Source organism: Elephas maximus, chromosome 21, assembly GCF_024166365.1.
Source record: "Elephas maximus indicus isolate mEleMax1 chromosome 21, mEleMax1 primary haplotype, whole genome shotgun sequence".
NCBI lineage: Eukaryota > Metazoa > Chordata > Mammalia > Proboscidea > Elephantidae > Elephas > Elephas maximus.
The window spans coordinates 72,602,690-72,621,005 of record NC_064839.1 but is presented as its reverse complement, the minus strand read 5'-3'; the positions used below and the strand labels follow the sequence as shown (position 1 = coordinate 72,621,005).

General features: G+C 37.5%; 1 protein-coding gene across 2 annotated transcripts in view; it reads left to right on the top strand.

Annotated features, from left to right (window-relative positions):
* The window catches only part of GPM6A (glycoprotein M6A), a 387,900-nt gene that overhangs the window by 2,171 nt on the left and 367,413 nt on the right, over window positions 1-18,316 (top strand). The gene's annotated exons all lie outside the window — the stretch shown is intronic.

Here is an 18,316-nt window from a genome sequence, read left to right as displayed (position 1 = left end):
TGCATTTCCAAAATGTAATGAAAACAATTGGTCTTGGATTTTACTTCATTGCCTTTGATAAATCACCCATGACCCCCTGTAAAAAAAAAAAAAAAAAAAGGTGTTATTTGTGGGAGAGTGGATGGAATTAATTGAGCTGTTATGATAATTCTGAGTGAGGTGTCTAACCCTGGGGATCTTCTTTCCTATCTGTAATCTGACAGATGCCTAAAACTTGTCTCTGTCTACTTCTGTCAGGAAGGAATTACATTTCTCCTATTGTAATTTAAAGTCACCAAAAACATAGGTGGTACAAGGTGGCTAGTAAGAAAGAGTGAGTAGAAGCAGCAAAGGAGAAACCAGAGGTCAGGGAAGTAGAGAAAAGAACAATGAAGTGTGAGAGTATGAAGCCAGAGAGCAGGACACAGATCCAGACACATAGTCCAGAAATAAGTCAGAAACAGCCAATGAGCAGATGGAACGAATGAGAGAAAAAAGGAACGATGTCCAGAAACTAGAGAGGAAACCGCTTGGTCACTTATGGTCATCTTTCTCCTCTCCCGTTTACTTGTGAAAAACCCCGGACTTCATTACTTAGGACTTTTATTTAGTGGTAGTGGGGGATGAGAACACAGCACTAGAGTCCACATTGTTTAGGAGAATGCCCAACTTTGCCAGGAAGCCAAATTCATCTTTTACTACTGTCATGAAACATAAGATTATCATTTAAAGAAAGAAAGATGGTGCTATGGGGGTGAATATAGCCATCCTTGTGTGTCTCAGAAGAAATCCTTTTTTTGTAGGGATGTTATACATTCATTGGAATGAAATTGTTGAAAGAATGAAACTAGGTGGTTAATAAAATATTATAGCCATTAATTATCTATATGGGATCAAATGGACAACAGCAACTCAAAATATTAGATAGGAACCTTAAAGAGCAGTTAATGTATGTTAATGAGGGAGGAACAACTGAGAAAAGGAGGCCGAGAAGAGTTGTAGAACTCAAAGAATGTAATCATTGTTGCTAAACTGTACATGTAGTAACTGTTGAATTAGTGTATGCTTTGCTGTGTCAACTCGATGGCACTGGGTTTGCTGTGTATATTCTCAACAACAACAAAATAAACAAAATTTAGACAAAAAATGAACTGAGAAGAAAATAATTTAGAGCCATTGTATGTATAATGCACAAGGCTAATTCTCAAAGAAAAGTTGAGACAAATTGAGATATTGGCATCTCTTGCTTCCTTTTTTTGTTTTCTTTCCTCAGTGATGCAGCAGAATTTTTCCTTCACCCCAAAATTCTGCTCTCCATAAAGGATATGATGAATTATTTTATACTAAAAAATTCAGGGCCAGTGATACTTTATCTTTGCTAGGTGTGTTTACATTTTATCTTCAAGGTTAACTTTAACCTGTGAGCCAGAGGTGGAGTTCTCTATTTGTGGAATTTCAAGTTTCAGTGTTGAGATAGGTCAGGAAGATTTTTCAATCCCCCCACCCAACCAAATGGCTTACTGTTCTGGTTGACCTTTATAAGCATGCACTCTGAAGCCATTCATGTTTGTTTTATTTAAAAGGAACGTTGAACATTAGTTAATTCTACAGATACTTTTATGGAAAATTTCACCGAGGGAATGATATGATTTGGGAAGGCAGAAGGAAGAGAAGAGGCAGTCTATATAGAATAACAGGCACCTTCTTAGAACAGGATGGAGGTGAGTTTTGAGGAACAGGACAACATGGAGCTGGAGGACAGGAGGGGATTTTGGAAGGCCTTCAAAACAAACGAGAGCAATTTATAACTTACACAGTAGGAAATAGGGAGTCATGGAACGTTTTTGAGCAGGGGAGAATTATAATGAAATTAGTGTCTAAGGAAGATAAGTAAAGCAGTGCTATTTAAGACAAAAGGTAATTGGAGAAGGTAGACCCCATTGTCACAGCAATTCTGGAATTATAGACAAAAGTCTGGGCCCGAGTGGTGCTACTAGAAATGGAGAGTAAAAAATGGATTAAAGATATTTCTAACGAAAAAAATCTACAACATTTGACAATTTAGTAATAGGAAGGAAAATGAATAAGTGATTTTCTCTGGGGATTTGAAACCTTGAAGGTTGCGAAAATAGTAGGTCCCTTGATAGAATAATTAGAGGAGAAACCAGATAGCTTTTTTTTCATTAGGTGTTTTGGGGAGCAGGTTAATTTCATTTTTTAAATTTTAATTAAGAGGTGAAACCTACATATCTAAACACAAATATCTACTAGGTTGGAATTACATGATGTAAATTTGATCAAAGCACAAAAACAAGAAGGGAAATAAAAATCTGAGGGCTAACAACCTCTCAGTGAGAGTTAAACACATATGATTAATTGTCTGGAGGTATAGGGAATGCGAATTGAGGGTTAGGGAAGGAAGGAATAAAGACTTTTTGGAGAAAGAGGAGCATCAACCATGTAATAGGCACCGAATGCCCCCAGATTAGAACAATGAAATGTGACATCTTTAACGTTTAGTCTTAGATCTGTTGTTATTGTTAGTGGCCACTGACTCAATTCTGACTCATTGCAACCTCCTGTGGCCCCCATGAGTGTTAGATCTAGGAGTCCTTAAATTGTGACAAAAGAAAAAAATCAGATGGAAATATTGTGATCCCACTCAATTTCAGTAAAGTGGATTTAGTTAGGGATATGTAAAAGTATTTGCAAATTTTGGCAAAAAATAAGGTGACATGGTATTGTTTTGAATTCATACTTTTTTGAGGAAAAAATACGACACCCTAGAAAAAAATGAAAAGGTATAAAGAGCCAAATTTTGAAGAAGGAGAATCAGATGACAACCCCTCTTGTCTTTGGGTGGGTTATGTAAACTTTTGGGATTCTATTTCCTCTTTTGTTTGATGAGGGGGTTGCACAAGATCCTATAATTTATATAGCTCAGATCTTGATTCATTAATAATTAGAAGAAAAAACATGTCAGGGTAATAAGATTACGCTGTTTCCATTAAGCAGATCAAGAATATTTTTTTAATGATCCTAAGCTAAACCTTTCAGCATCATTTGGCCTCTACTGTGTCATTTTCTCTAGAACATTATAAATATCTGAGTAGTCTGAATCGGAGCAGAGAAAGATGAACCAATGTATGTGGTCACCTGTTGTTGCATAACCCAACTCAACCAAACCTGTTACTGTCAAGTCAAATCTGACTCATAGTGGCCCTACAGAACAGAGGAGAACTGCCCCATTGGGTTTCCAAGGAGCGTCTGGTGGATTTGAACTGCCAGCCTTTTAGTTAGCAGCTGAGGTCTTAATCACTGTGCCACCAGGGCTCCTGCTGCGTAACAACTATCCTCAAAATGAGTAAATTTAGAACAACTCACTATTAACTCTTGTGGTTCTATGGGTTGACTGTCTGCTGGGCAATTCTCATTTGGTTCTCAGGTAGTTGCAGTTTGGTATTGCGGAAGATTCAGCCATTTGAAGACTTGATTGGGCTGGCTGTCTAAGATAGTTCACACATACAGCTGGCAGTTGATGCTGGCTGTTGGCTGGGAGTAGAACTGGGGCTGTCTCCGTGTGGCTTGAGCTTTTCACAGAGAGGTGGCTGAGCTTCACTAAGGAGCATCCCCAGAAAGAACTTTCCAAAAAAACAGGACTTTTTTTTTTAATGACTTAACATCAGAAGTCCCAGAATGTCACGCCCACTGCATTTTATTGGTCAAGAAAATCATTAAAGACAGATTCCAGGGCTTTGGGAAATCAGCTTCCTCTTGATGCAAGAAGCAGCATGCTAATACAAGGAAAAAAGGAATTTAGGGTGCAAACTAATTTATCTCATTCCTAAACAGATAATTTTTTGGGGGGGTGGTGGAGAGTAAAAAGGCACCTTTATTTCATTGCACAAGGAAAGGAACAGTCGGGGCTGCTGGCACCAAGACTGCTTAGCGAGGACAAGTGGTAAGGCTACTTTTGTGGGATGTACAAGCAAGAAGTTTGTACAAATACATCTGCAACATTTTTAATCATGCTACACAGGCATGCTTACAAGTGTGCTTCACAATACAGATGTCATTAGGGTTATAATTGAAAACTCAATATAAGTTCTCTGAAATACTTGTGATAAAGGACTGGATCTTTCATTAGAAATATGAAGAATCTAGACATTGACACTAAAATTTCACAGCAAAACTTTTGAGTGTAGAAATTCATGCCTCGGCGGAAACATGTTGCTAGAATACTGGGATAAGCTGTACTTAAAATAGTTTCAAATAAAGTCAGTTAATTTGTCAGATTTTACTTTAAAGCAGAAGTTTCTAAGACTTGTAATTTTCAGTTCATTTTACTTAGAATTAGTTGAGGTCATAAAGTGGAATATAGGTCAATTAACATAAATTCTTTAATAAATACCCTCTTCTTGAAATAAATAAAGTGCTTTGTAATGAACTGAGTGGGTACTTGCTTTATTTTCCAAGAGTCTGTTAATAAAATACATACTTGAAATTGGAGGCATGTCATTCATTAGAAGCTTAACTGTTCCTTTTTTTTTTTTTTTTTTGAGGAGATGAATTTCAATCAAGTGTATAAGATTTAACTTAACAAAACTTTTTATGTAAATCACATTTTGTTATTTTTAGCTGGCAAATGTTAGAGCTGCCATTTATGATTATAAAAAAAAAACATAGGTCTGTTTCGTATACAACTGAAAAACAAAAGAAAATGAGGGTAAATGAGATGGGTCTCAACTCAATGACAGAATTAGTTTTAACCTAGAAACTTACAGAGGCCTTTCAAAATAATTTACGTTTTTACTCTGTTTCAACTTTTTGATTTGAGGTCAGTCTATTTTCGGCTGCTTGACAAGGGTTGCGGAAATGAGGGTGGATAATGTAAAGTCATATACTTTATGCACAATACCAAAGATATAGCCAGCAAAGGCAAAACCGAGCAAAAGAAACACATCTCAACAAGGGATACAAACTTGAGCTTTTTAACCGATAAAACTAGAAGAATGCATGAGTTGCTCAGAAGGGATTGTGACAGGTAGTTAAAACAAATTCTTCTTTAGTTTTTAAGGTAAGCTGCCAAAATAACTTACTCACTACTTTCTAAGATTTACCTAACTATGGAATATCAAAATGAACAGTTCATGCTATTTCAATGAAACTTGTTGTTATTAGGTGCCATCTTGTCGACTTTTGACTTTTAGCGACCCCAAGTGGCAAGTAAAACTGCTCCGTAGGGTTTTCTTGGCTGTAATCTTTACATGAGTAGATCACCAGGTCTTCTCCTATGGGGTGGCTGAGGGTTTGAACCACCAGCCTCTTGGTTTGCAGCTGAGCACGTAACCATTGCGCACCAGGGCTCCTTTTATTTTTTTCTTCTATAACCTCTAATTTTGTAGTCTAATTAGAATTTGTTAAATACTGATTTCTGGGTCTCAAACCCCAGGTTTGGGTTTGGAAGGTCTGGTCTTGAGAGCTAGACCTGCAATCTTGAGGCAGGAAGTCTGGTGCCTGATTTGAGAAATAGTTACTCCACAGTGCCTCTCATATCAAGCTAACAGAGCTACCAATCACTTGTTATTCCTTAATTTATATATCTAATATATGATTTGTAATTTCTAGTCTGTTTCCTCACTCTAAAAACATTACTAAGAGCTGAATTTTGGGATTACTGTTACATTTCTGATTTGTTTCACTATTAAACTTATTAAATCTATGCTTGTCTCTGCTTCCTCATCAGTCACTTCTTAGCCTTACAATAGGGTCACGTTCTCCAGATTTACTGAAACCCCTTCCCTGAAAATTACTAATAACTTCTAGTCTCATTGTTTCAGGTATTATTTATGTGTACTTAACTCTTAAATCTGTACCTCTATGCTGGACTGTCAGCTACTTTTAGTCTTTCAACTTCTATATGTTCAAAATTGAATTCATCCTTCGTCTCTCTCGCTCTCTCCCTCCCATTCTCTTTCTCTCTCTCTCTCCCTGTTAATGGTACCTCAGTCCTTCTTGTGACTTAAGAGAGAATATTCAGAATCATATTTAAGTACTGTCTCTTTTGTCATGACTCTGAAATATACCCGGTCCTCTTGATCTAATGTCATAACAACTCTTAAGTTTTAATCATTTTTTAAAATTATATCTTATTGCCAGTGCTTTCATTCTCTAGCTCACCCTCTCCTGACTGGACCTCAATGGTCTTTCGCTGCAAGTTTTTCCCGGCTCCCTACCTCCTCCAAATCCTATCCACATGATGCTCAGAAGAGCCCATTCAGGCACAGCTCTTATCATGCCACTTATTTTCTTCAACTTTATTTCCGGATGCTCTCTCAAGCATTCTGTACTCCAACAAAAAGAAAACTACAAACTTCATGTATCTACATGCCCTTAGCATTTTCTTACCTCCAACTATTCATTTGATCAGGTTTCTTTTTTACTCCTTGGCATGCCTTTTCTCTCCATTTCTGCGTACGCAAAACTCTATTAATCCTTCGTTAGCTCAGCTTAGATATATTTCCTGCATGGAAAGTTTTCATGATTCTCCCAGCTTAGTGTTGTCTAAAGAATGGGGTATGTACTACTAAAATGCAAAGTGTTTTTTATTTTATATAGAATTCTGTAGGATATAATACGTCATGTACTAGTTCGAGTAGTTTACAATTACTTATCATTTAATCCTCATAACAGCCCTATTAGAATGACTATCATTAGCCTCGTGCTTATACACCCATTGCCATCAAGTTGAATTCCAGCTCATAATGACCATATAGAAAGAGTAGAACTGCCCCATAGGGTTTCCAAGGCTGTAATCTTGACCGAAGCAGACTGCCACATCTTTCTCCCACAGAACAGCTAGTAGGTTTGAACCACCAACCTTTTAGTTAGCAGGCAAGCGCTTAACCACTGGCGCCACTTGGGCTCCATGTTTACTTACAGAGGTTTAAATAATTTGCCGAAGGTAAATTTAACCCAACTAGTAAGCCATAGAAAGTGATTTGAACCCAGTCAGTCTGATCCCAGTGTCCACGCTTCTAAACGCTATATTATACCACCTGTCCATCTTATATGAGATATGGTTTTGTTTTAGGCAATTCAAGGCATTAAATGAAATTGAATCTTACAGTGATAAAATTATTCTCCTCTCAGTTTTCTTTCAATTATGGTTAAATCAAGGAAAAGTCCTCAGTTTGCTACCAAATGGTTTATCTTTTCCTAGTTTACTTATCTCCCTTTATAATAAAGAAAGGGCAGGCCCAGACTTTGAGCCTTTAATAATCATTGTTTTTAAGAAATACTGATTTCCCATTTATGTGTTGATATAAAGTGGTCTTTTTTTTTTTTTTTAATATGTAAGTAAAAACATACAAAGTAAATTAGAATAGTGATGGTACTTAACTATGGCAAAAACTGGAGACAATGTGGTGGTCTGGAAGTAGGTAAAACTTAAATATTTTGAGAAATTCTTATCCTAGTTTAGTCACTGACTAACCATGGAACTTGGGTGTATTTGGTACTTAATCTTTCTGGCGTCATTTAATGCATAATTGATGAGAGCATAACATCAGTATTCTCTAAGAACATTGCTTGTAGAAAAACAAAAGATGGGTTACTTGAAAAGAGCTTTGCATATAATAATAAACACTCAATAAATTATTAAATTTTTACACATTTCTTACAGTGTGGTAGAAACCATGAAGTTGTTGTCCAAACGCTTGGAGTTCATGAACAAAACACTGCATCCAGGGAAAGTCTTTTCCGTTTGCTCTGAATGCCTTATTTCGCCTCTGGTACGGCCAGCTTTTTGTTTCCACCTTGCATTATAGTTATTTGTGAATGTATGTTTTTTTTTTTTTTCCATCGTTCAGGGTCATGTCCAGACGCTGAAAACGACTTCCAGAGAATTGTGAAAAGAAACCAGCAAATACCTTTGTTGTTGTTGTGTGCTGTCGAGTCGATCCCGACTCATAGCCACAAATCCCTTACCGTTCAGCTATTCATCTAATACTGCCTATCTTGCTAACTTAATAGGAAGTTACAGAAATACAAAATTTGAGTCTTATTTATAGTAGTATGTATTTAGTCATGGCAGCAGACAGAAAATTAGGCAAACACACTGTCCTAGTTTCTCATTGCTGCTATAACAGAAATACCACGAGTGGCTGGCTTTAACAAACAGAAATTTATTTTCTCACAGTTTAGGAGGCCAGAAGTCCAAATTCAGGGTACTGGCTCTAGGGGAAGACTTTCTCCTTCTGTCGACTTGGAGAATGCTCTTGTCTCTTTTCAGCTTCTGTTCCTTGGTTCCTTGGTGATCCTCATGTGGTGTAGCATTTATCTTCCCTGTCTTAGGCTGGGTTCTCTAGAGAAGCAAAACCAGTTTGCCCTTTTCATGATGACTTATTTTACTAGCCTATGCCTTTTTTTTTTTTATGCCTAGGCAAAGGGGCTGTGCCTGCCTTGAATTCCCAGTTTAGGGGAGCTGGCAGATTATTTTCTCCTGTTTGTTAATTTGTTCTGTCTCCAAAGCCGGGTGAATGGCTTGGGGCATGTGAGAGGCCGCACTTCTGGCCCAGGGGGCACAGCCATTGCTAAAGCCAGACCAGGACCCAGAGTGAAGCGGGGAGGGGATAGGTAAATGGGAGAGAGGTACTTCCCAAAGGGGGGAAGGGTTTTTTTGGATCCCACGCATTAGGTTAGATGCTTGTACTTAAATTTCGCTGATTCAGCGCTGCTTCTCTCTGGTTCCAGAGGCTTGAGCCAACTCTCTGCTGCTCAGTTTCTCTAGATGTGGAAAACACATCCCAAGCACTACTGTTTGCCTCAGCCCATGTGTGCCTGCTGGTGGATCCAGCTTGCAGGGTGCTGGCCACGTCACGTGTGACAAATCCTCAATGCTTCTGAACTGTCTCCCCCTCCCCCTACTGCTCAGTCCAACTCCTCAACTTTGTCTTTGATGTTCAAGGGTCCTAGATGGTCATATATAATTGGTTCACTTGTTTTTTTAGGTCTTTGTTGTAAGAGGGACTACAGGAAGTGTCTGACTACTCTGGCGTCTTGGGCCTGCCTCAGTTTTTAAGACTTTAAATTTCATATTCTTACCTTTAAAAGAAACCTATTACCATTGAGTTGATTCTGATTCAGTGACCTTTAGGTCTACTTAATCCAAAGACATTCTTCTATTTCTCTTCCTTTTTGCTACCCTGCTTTTTCTTTCTTTTGTTTATTTCCTTAAGTTTTAAAGTTCAAAATAATGAATATTTTAAGAAGACCATTACATTTGGGGTTGAAAGACCCATTCACCTCTGTCCTATCTTCCATAAAACTTAACGTAATGAAAACAAAGCGTTCTTTTTTTTTGTTGTGGTGAAAATATGTATATAACAAAACATACACCATCTCAACAATTTCTGTCTGTACAACTCAGTAATATTGATTACATTATTTAAGTTGAGAAACCATTCTCCCTATTATTTTCTGAATCATTCCAACACCATTAACACAAACTTAATGCCCCCTAAGCAAAAACCCTCCTTTCCCCCTCACTCCTACCCCTGGCAACTGCTAATAATCTTTAGTTTCTATATATTTGCTTATTTCATATAAGTTCATTCATACAATGTTTGTCTTTTTGCACTGACTTATCTCATTCAGGATGATGTTTTCAGGGTTCATCCATGTTGTGGCATGCATCAAGACTTCATTTTTCTTTATGATGTCAAAAACCTAAATGTTTAGAGAAACACCAAAAATGAGTGCAACGGAATACATTTATTGTGAGTAGATATGGTTCGAATCGGGCCGCATCAACCTGAACATGTCGGGAAGGCAATCCCTAGAGGGGACAGTGAAATTGGGTTATATAGGTCATTGTTGGGTTAATTTCTCAGAAGATGACATTAAGCACAAGCAGGGTTGAGCAGGGCTTCAGGGTCCATTGGTTACAGAAAGAGAATCACCAAGGACATGCCATACATCCTAAAACATAGCTTCTAGTCAGACCCTGGAGATCCTACTTCTCAAAGCTGACTGCACATAGATAAGTTTCCAAAAGATACAAATGCCTAAGGCAAAATGATCTTTGCTAAGCTGTTTACTAAGCTATCATTTGACCCGAAGGTGACTGCAGGGAACCAGTTCCTACAGAGTTCCAAAGGACACCTAAGAGCAGATGACCTGGGTGGGTCACTCCAATTTCCTGAACCCAGTAATCTGGATTCTGAGAGAATCAAAATGATTTTGTTAATGGTTCTTAGTGTTTTTAACATATTTAATATACTATCTCTAACATTTTACATCTTGTTTTTTTTTTGTTGTTGTTGTGTCAGCATCTATTCTGGAAATATATTCAAGGATGAATATTTTTAAACTACTGCATAGTATTCTATAGTATGAATATATCAAAATGTATTTAGTCATTCAACTATATTCCACTAGACTTTTTAAAAAAAAATCACTATGCACTAGTTAATACTAATAGAAGGTATACAAGAAGTGGAAGATCAATACAAGAAATAATTCTGCCTGCTCTTTGCTCAAAAGATTATATGGGCTACAAAAAGTTTGTTTTCTTCATATTAAATACCTTTTATTCACTTTTACTTTTGAGAAATAAATAACCAGGTAAACCAATCTGTGGAAAAACTCTCCCCTTTATTCCCCTTACTTCTGTTTTGTCCTTGTACCTTTGCTCTGTCTGGCGTCTCAGCCTAGTCCTATGTGTTCGTTTCTCACTGCCAAAGTCTTACATGTTCCTCAAGTTTCATTTCTAACGTCAAATAATCCATGACACTTTTCCTGTTGTTCCCAAAACTATGGTCTCTTGCTTTTTTAATACTCCCTCTCCACTTCAGTTAAATCTGCAGAACCTCGTATTACAGTTCCTTGTGATAGTTCATGAAGGCACACAGTGTCTTAGTGTCACACAAAGCACCCGGCTTGCAGGGACACTGTAGATGTTTTTGGTTTGGATTTGTTGAGTTAAACTAGATTACTTACTCGGATCTGGTTATTAAGTGACTGTCTTAGTTATCTAGTGCTACTATAACAAAAATACCTTAAATATGTAGCTTTCAACCAGAAATTTACTTTCTCACAGTTTAGGAAGCTGGAAGTCCAAATTCAAGGGTGCGGACTCTAGGAGAAGGCTTTCTTTCTCCATTGCCTCTGGACGAAGTTTCTTGTGTCCTTGAGCTTCTGTACCTGGGTGATCCTCGTGTGGCTTGGCATTTTTTACCTCCCATCTCTCATGTGAGGTCCTATGTGCAGATGAAGCACTGATGCAAATATGTACAAGGAAGGTCTCCCTACCCTTTACTGCTAAATAGTAGGTCTGCCTTTAATACGATCTTCCAATTTCTGCAAGGACTACAGAATCGAGTTGCAAGTGATTGTTTGCTCTTCTGAAGTTGAGTTTTCTTTTCTTTGTCACTGGTATACTTCTTCTGTTCTAGTGGCTGTAGCTTGTTGTTTATTTGTTGTGTGTTTAGTATGGAAAAACATCTAGCCTTTTAACATTGATGACAAATCAGAGTAACGAGTCTGCCCATCACAATACATTGGGTATTATCTTTGGCTGTTAGGCTCTTGGCTTTACCATCCTGAAAGTTGTGGAAATCTGGGTGATTGGTTGGTTGTTTTTTTCTGTTTTATTAACACTTGCCAAATGTTTTGTCATGCATTTTTAGGCTGATGACAGTTTCTAGGTCAAATTCAGTTTTGATCATTGCATCTTTAGAAGTAAAGCTAACACGAAAATAGTTCTTTCTCAGTGATTGCAATGGATGTTGATTAGCTGCATGCTGGTTGTTGAAGTCATAGCAACATGTCCTACTTACTGTCTTTTCGGCATCTCAATTAAGTTTCTTCGGTCTTTGAATATATGACTACAAAAGAGTTTGATCTCCTGGGAAAAATGAATAAATTCTTTCATTGGAGAACAACTTTCTAGGGTCAATTAAGCATTCTTTGCTAATGTTCATTTCTGAAAGAATAAGCTAGAAATTATTAGCACTTCTTTTTAAAATTTTTTTTCTTTCAGTTTTCATTATTCAGATTTCTTTAAACAGACTTAATCTTTTAATTTGGAAATGATTAATGGCCAAGTTGTTGGGTGCTATTGCTTAGTTTACTAAGCTAAACATACCCAACAATAACAAGAAGTTCATTTCTGTTGGCTACAGTGACAACAAATGTGTACTCAATTTTTATTTTCAAATAAGTCTTAAGACATTTTTTGTGAATATATTTTCCTTTAGCCAGCAATACTGTTTTAAGAGGAGATAGCCACAATCATATTATTTTTCTAGAGAAAGATAGATTTGGGAAGATTAAATAATTTTTTTCTGTAATACTATATACTATATGAACAAAAAATAATTTCTGTCTTTTTATAAGTGACAGTTAATTATAACTTCTCCCTACAAAAAGACTCTTTTGGAGGCATAGAATTATGAATTTTAGAGTTTTCACACACAGACAGATGGTAGAAAAAGGCTATATTATTTAACTCTATATGACAACTTGAACAGAATTTTATATTCTTCAATTCATTGATTTCCAAGCAAATCTGATCAAATCAGACCTCCCTGGCAAGATTTTGGCCTTTTCATTGTATTTCTTGGTTAAGAGAAGCCTATTGGCAATTCCTGGATCCACTACTTTTAAAAATAATAAGCTTCAGTTATTTTATTTGTTATCTCTAGGCACAATACCTCATGGAGTCATTGAGATGAATAAATGAGGAAGTGTATATAAAATAGTTTAATAACGTGTCTGATCAGGAGAAAGTACTCAATAAAATACACACACACACACACACACGATTGATTCTGAAATCTTAAGATGTCTTAAGTAAATCTTGATTCTTTTAAAACATCAGATGGGAAATTCAGGATTTATGAGTATAAGACTACAGTTAAATTAATTTTTATTTTTCAAAGCCAGTAAGCACTGTAGTTATACTTTTTTAATGAATATGCTGATTAGATACAGCTTTTATGGATCTAAACACTTGTTGCCATTGAGTATATTCCAATTAAGAGGGACCCTATAGAACAGAGTAGAACTGTCCCATTGGGTTTCAAAGGTTATAGTCTTTATGGAAGCAGACTGCCACATCTTCCTCCTGTGGAGCGGCTGGTGGGTTTGAACCACTGACCTTTCAGTTAGCAGCCTAGTGCTTAATCATTGTGCCACCAAGGCTCCTTATGGATAGAAAATATTTTTAAGTAATAAGTTAGAATTAAGAGCAAGACACTGCTCAAGTGGGTTTAGGAATGCTACTAAACGTCAGAACTTGCTACCCTCTCATCTTCCCTCCAGGGAGGAGATGCCAACATAGTCTCATGTGTCCACCTGATCCAAGAAGCTCACTCCTCACCAGCATCCCTCTCCAACCCATTGTCCAGTCCAATCCCTGTCTGAAGAATTGGCTTTGGGAATGGTTCCTGTCCTGGGCCATCAGAAGGCCTGGGGGCCATGACCACCAGGGTCCTTCTAGTCCCAGTCAGACCATTAAGTCTGGTCTTTTTACGAGAATTTGGGGTCTGCATCCCACTGATCTCCTGCTTTGTCAGGGCTTCTCTGTTGCATTCCCTGTCAGGGCAGTCATTGGTTGTAGCCGGGCACCATCTAGCTCTTCTGGTCTCAGGCTGATGTAGTCTCTGGTTTATGTGGCCCTTTCTGTCTCTATGGTACCTCGTGTCCTTGGTGTTCTTCACTCTCCTTTGATCCAGGTGGGTTGAGACCAATTGATGCATCTTAGATGGCTGCTTGCTAGCATTTAAGACTCCAGACACCTGTCTCCAAGGTGAGATGCAGAATGTTCTCCTAATAGATTTTATTATGCCAGTTGACTTAGATGTCCCCTGAAACATGGTCCTGAAACCCCCTCCCCTGCTATGCCAGCCTTCAAAGCATTCAGTTTATTCTGGAAACTTCTTTGCTTTTGGTTTAGTCCGGTTGTGCTGACCTTGCCTATATTCTGTGTTGTCTTTCCCGTCACCTAAAGTAGTTCTTATCTACCATCTAATTAGTGTTTTTTTTCTTGCTTTTTTTTTTTTTTGGTCTCTCTCTACCTTCCTTCCTTACCTTTCTCCTGAACACCTGGTGCCGTGTGCCATCTCTGGTCCTTCTTGATGGGCTGTGCATTGCTGCTTAGGTGGGGACCTGCTTCTGGTGGGCTCCCTTGGGGCATTTTTCTTTCCATTCTTTTTTTTTTCCTAATGGCTCTCTCTGCCTTCCTTGCTCTCTTTCCTCCCAACCACCTGGCATCTTTTTTTTTCTTTTTTTCACAGTTTCATGTATCTTTCTACACTCCTTCAATTCTTTTCTCCTGACCACCTAGCTGTGTGTGCCTTTCTTCTTCTTCATCTTTTTTAATCTACTTTCTTAACTCTCTCTGCCTTCTTTTCGTTCCTTTTTCCCACCCACCTAGCTGTGTGTGCCATATCTGTCCCTTCTGGATGGGCTGTGCTTCAATGCCTGGCTAGAAAGCCGCTGGCACACTGCTTCCCAAGGCCTGTGCCACTACAATGGCAGGCACCCTCAGCACTTGTTTCTGGCTCCTGTTTTTCTCTCTTCTCTCTTCTTTCCCACACCAACTTAGCTCCACACATCAGAACTTCACCCCTCCCTCCTGCCTATCTCCACCATGTGCTGAGAATCACACCCCTGAGCAGCACAAGCGTGGTTTACCAAATCTGCCCTGCACTAATCCCTGTCCCCACACTGTCAGCCCCAGCAAGTATACGAATGATCGATCCCAGCTCCTCTCCTTCTGCTGGACCTACCCTGCTGCACCATAGCTGAGTGACTGGCATGCTCATTGGACAAGAGTTTGAGAAGTATCATGCCCACAGACAAGCAAAAAAGAACACCCAACCTACCTACTCAGACATAACCAAATAAAACAAAAAAGTAGGATGAAACAAATCTACAATCAATAAAGATGAAAATAAGTACTGAATGTTCTGAACACAGCAGATAATATCAAAACAAAAAAACAGGACAGGATGGTTTCAGTAAGTGTCCAAAATAAAACACCAGATGACCTTCCAGGAGAAGAAATGGCACTGGAACTATGTGATAGGGAATTCAAATCTCTAATACTAAGAGTTGAAGGAAAAAGCAGACAAAAAATGAGGAAAAAAATAGACAAAATTATGGAAAAGACAGACCAAATCATGGAAAAGACAGACAAAACAGTGGAAGAATTCAGGAAAATAATACAGGAACAAAATGCAAAATAAATTCACAACTAGCGATCATACAAAAGCAGCAATTAGAAATCCAGAAGATAAACAACAAGATTTCAGAAATGGACAATGTCATAGAAGGTTTCAGGAGCAAATTTGAAACAATGGAAAACAAGATCTGCAAAACTGAAGACAAATCCTTGGATATCACTTTGTGTGAGGAAAAATCAGAGAGAAGAATGAAGAAAAATGAAGAAACCCTGAAAATGATGTGGGACACAATAAAAAGAAAAAATTGAGAGTGATTGGAGTTCCAGAACAGGGGAAGAAAACAAAACACAGAGAGGACCATTGAAGAATTGCTGACAGAAACCTTCCCTGCTATTGTGAAAGATGAAAAGCTGACCATTCAAGAAGCTCGATGAGCCCCATGTAGGGTAGGTCCCAAAAGAAAATCACCAAGGGGTATCATAATCACACTTGCTAAAACCAAAGACAAAGAATCCTGAAAGCAGCTCAAGAAAAATGAAAAGTCATATACAGAGGGGAAACAGTAAGACTAAACTCTGATTACTCAACAGAAACCATGCTGGCAAGAAGGTAATGGGATGACATATATAAAACCTTGAAAGAAAAAAAAAAATTGCCAAAGAAAAATGTATCTTTCAAATCTCTCACTGAAATATGGTGGTGAAATTAAGACATTTCTAGATAAACAGAGGTTAAGGGAATATGTAAAAGCCAAATGAAACTTACAATTATTATTAAAGGGAGTCCTTCAGTTAGAGAACAAACAACATCAAATGACAGCCTGAATCTAGAATGCAAGACTGCATGTGCCAGATATCAACCTAGGTAGTGAACGCTCAAGGATTAATCAAAACTAAAAAATTTGCAACAGGGAATCAGAGAGGTTAATGTGTAAATGACAGCAACGTCAGAACAATAAAAGCAGGAGTAAATGGTGTAGGTATAGAACTTTCAAATGGAAAGGAAGGCAAGGTGATATCAAGTAATAAAAGACTGGTTCAAACCTAGGAAGGTAAGGGTAAATTTCAAGGTAACCACAAAGAAAGTTAATAAACCTACTCATCAAATTTTTTTTTTCTAGTGCGAAAAACATAAAATCTCAGTAAACACAAAATCTACAGAAACAAAATAAATGAAAAAAAAAAAAATCCATAAACGAAAGGAACTCAGCACAGGAGAGGAGGAGAAACAAAGAAAACATCAGCACCACCAAAAAAAAAGCACTATAAAATGACAGCAGTAAACTCACACCTATCAATAATTGCACCTGGATGTAAATAGCCTCACTATACCTATTGAGAGACAGCAAGTGACCCAAAAAAAAAAAAAAACCTACTGCCGTCGAGTCGATTCCGACTCATAGCGACCCAGATGGATAATAATAATAAAAAGAATCCATCAATATGCTGTCTACAAAAGAAACACCTTAGAAACAAAGACATAAATGTATTAAAAAATCAAAGGATAGAAAAAATATATCAATCAAACAGCTACCAAAAAAGAGCAGAAGTGGCAATACTAATCTCAGATAAAATAGACGTTAAAACAAAATCCACCATAAAAGACAAAGAAGGGCATTATATAATGATTAAAGGGACAATCCATCATGAAGACATACGCATAATAAATGTCTACACACCCAATGACAGGGCTCTGAAATACATAAAACAAATGCTAACTGTACTGAAAAGAGAAAAGACTTCAATACACCACTGCCGGTAAAGGACAGAACATCTAGAAAGAAACTCAACAAAGATACGAAGATCTAATGGCCACAATCAGCCAACTTGACCTCATAGACATATATGGAACACTCCACCCAATAGCTGGAAAGTACACATTCTTTTCCTGTGCACATGGAACATTTTCCAAAATAGACCATGTCTTAGGCCACAAAACAACCCTCAACAAAGTCCAAAACATTGAGATAATGCAAACTATCTTCTCTGACCACAATGCGATCAAAGTAGAAATTAACAACAGGAAGAGTAAGGAAAAAAAATTAATTACATGGAAAATGAATAACACCCTGCTTAAAAACCACTGGCTAATAGAAGAAAACAAAGATGGAATAAAAAAATTCCTAGAATCAAACAAGAATGAAAACACATCATACTAAAACCTTTGGGACACAGCAAAGGCAGTACTCAGAGGTCAGTTTATAACAATAGATAAAAAAAAAAAAAAGAATGAAAACACATCATACTAAAACCCTTGGGACACAGCAAAGGCAGCACTCAGAGGTCAGTTTATAACAATAGATAAAAAAAAACAAGAATGAAAACACATCATACTAAAACCCTTGGGACACAGCAAAGGCAGCACTCAGAGGTCAGTTTATAACAATAGATTAAAAAAAAAAAACCAAGAATGAAAACACATCATACTAAAACCCTTGGGACACAGCAAAGGCAGCACTCAGAGGTCAGTTTATAACAATAGATTAAAAAAAAAAACCAAGAATGAAAACACATCATACTAAAACCCTTGGGACACAGCAAAGGCAGCGCTCAGAGGTCAGTTTATAACAATAGATGCACACATCAAAAAAGAAGAAAGGGACAAAATCAAAACATTAGCTACACAACTCAAATAAATAGAAAACAGCAAAAGAAGCCCACAGCCCGCAGAAGAAAGGAAATACTAAAGATCAGAGAAGAAATAAATGAAATAGAGAATAGAAAAACGATAGAAAGAACGAACAAACCAAAAGTTGGTTCTTTGAAAAGATCAACAATACCGATAAATCACTGACCAAACTGACAGAAGAAATACAGGAGAGGGCGCAAATAAACTAGATAAGAAATTAAATGGGCGATGTTACAACAGATCCAACTGAAATAAAAAAGGTCATAACAGAGTGCTATGATAAACTATCCTCCAACAAATTTGAAAACCTAGAGGAAATTGAGAAATTTCTAGTAACACATTATCTACCCAAATTGATGTTGAAAGTCTGAACAAGAGAAGAGATTGAAAAGGTAATTAAAAAAAAAAAAATCCCAACAACAACAACAAAAAACCCTGGTCCAGATGGCTTCACTGGAAAATTCTGCCAAACCTTCCGAGAAGAGCTTACACCAGTACTACTCAAACTATTTCAGAAT